At 47.9% G+C, this 1,794-nt stretch overlaps 1 pseudogene; it reads left to right on the top strand.

The window, feature by feature from the left end:
* The first annotated feature begins 746 nt into the window (after window positions 1-746).
* On the top strand, window positions 747-1,426 carry LOC128780168 (alpha-1,4-N-acetylglucosaminyltransferase pseudogene; annotated as a pseudogene).
* The last annotated feature ends 368 nt before the right edge of the window (window positions 1,427-1,794 follow it).

The raw sequence follows: 1,794 nt of genomic DNA, 5'->3' as shown, positions 1-1,794 counted from the left end.
CCTATCTAGAACCTCCTAAGAGGTGTCAGCATAGATCACCTACCCGCTCCCTCCAGTTTCTGCTGGAACCGAATATGACTGTGCTCTACCCTGCCCCTTCATAGCCCTCTCACCCAGCTTTTCTCCTTCACAGTCCTTACGAACACCCAACATGTTATATGTTTCTTTGTTTATTGTCTGTCTCCTCCCATAGACATTTTGTCTTTGTTCATGTGTACCTTTGGCAGCTATTACACAGCTTGGCCCATAATAAGCAGGACCTTCTGAAATATTAAAGGAATTAATTGGTGAATGAAAACATACATGCCTGCCTGCATTGTTGCGAATTTTTCAAATAGCGTACCTGCTGGTTTTTAGAATAGTTTTCTACTTTATCTTTTCTCTGTCACTTTTTAGCATTTTTAGGACTTTAAAACATTTCTTCCTCCATGGTCTCATATTTGCAGACACTGTACAACACACTGAGATTGACTCATAGAGTTTATGGTGACATCCCTCCTGTGTTTCTACTTTACATTTCCACTGCTATAGATTTTTAAAAAACAATTTCATGAAATCCTTAAAATCCACTAATGTCTTCCCATGGAAGCTGATTGCTGTCAACTATTTACTAAAAGTCAACTTTTGGGGATGGAAGGAGTAAGTTTGGTACGTTCTCAGTATTGGGCTTTTGGCAAATAGAGCTTTGGGAGGCTGGCTCACTGGCCCCGCCCCAGCCCCCACTGGGCCCTGGCCTCCTACTGTGACCCCCACCCCCTTCCCTGCTGCTGGGGGCTGATGCACACCTGCTCCTGCAGATCAGCACCAGTGCAGAGAGAAACTGGCTGCAGGCCAGCTCACATGTGTCCCGCCTGGCCATCATCTGGAGGTGTAGGGGCATCTACATGGACATCGATGTCATATCTGTCAGGCCCATCTCTGAGAACGTTTTGGCTGCAGAGGCTTTCAGTATGCTAGTAACAGTGTGTTAGGATTCCTCCCCTGCCACACCTTCCTGTGGGACTGCATGGAGAACTTTGTTGAACACTACAACTCACACATTTGGGGCAACCAAGGACCCAAATTGATGAGGATGTTGAGACTGTGGTGCAAACTTGAAGACTTCCAGGGGATGAGTGACTTCAGGACTTCTAACTTATACTTTCTACACCCCCAAAGATTTCACCCCATCTCCTACCCACAGAGGAGGCGCTACTGTGAGGTCAGGGACAATGATCCAAGCTTCAAGAATCTCTGCTGCAAGCACTGTCCCAGCACCTACAGGGACCTGATTCAAGGCCCAGTGGGCTTGGTGACTAGAGAGTTGGGTCCAGGGAACAAATAAAGCCAAAGCTGGTTCATTGCTGCTACATCATGAAACTAAGCACTACCTGGAGAACCAGGCTTTCCCTTGATTGCCACTTTCCCCAGGGGTGTGGGGCCTTACCCACTCATCAGTTACAATTAGCTTCCTGTCTGAAATAGAGAAGTGCCAAAGACCTTTGGCCTGATTCTGGGTCAGGCACAGACCCTGATGCCTCCAAATCGTGTGTGTGCTATGCCAGAGGTAGAACCACAGAGGGTGACAGCTTCCTAGGGCAACACGATCAAGTCCTCTATCACTTCTTTGTCTCCTCTGGAATGCCTGGCACACAGCAGCACTCCAGAACTCTCCAGAGTAGGGTGTGGCCGGTCTGTATCAGCCAAGGTTGGAGTCTTTCCCTTTGGCCTCAGAGACAAGAAAAACTGGGGCACATGTCAAGTCCACTTTCTCACAACAGCCCTGCAAAAGAAGGCACCACACTTACACATGGG

This window comes from Desmodus rotundus, unplaced genomic scaffold, assembly GCF_022682495.2.
Source record: "Desmodus rotundus isolate HL8 unplaced genomic scaffold, HLdesRot8A.1 manual_scaffold_63, whole genome shotgun sequence".
In the NCBI taxonomy this organism is placed as follows: domain Eukaryota; kingdom Metazoa; phylum Chordata; class Mammalia; order Chiroptera; family Phyllostomidae; genus Desmodus; species Desmodus rotundus.
The sequence above is the reverse complement of the archived record's forward strand: the minus strand, read 5'-3'. Positions and strand labels throughout refer to the sequence as shown.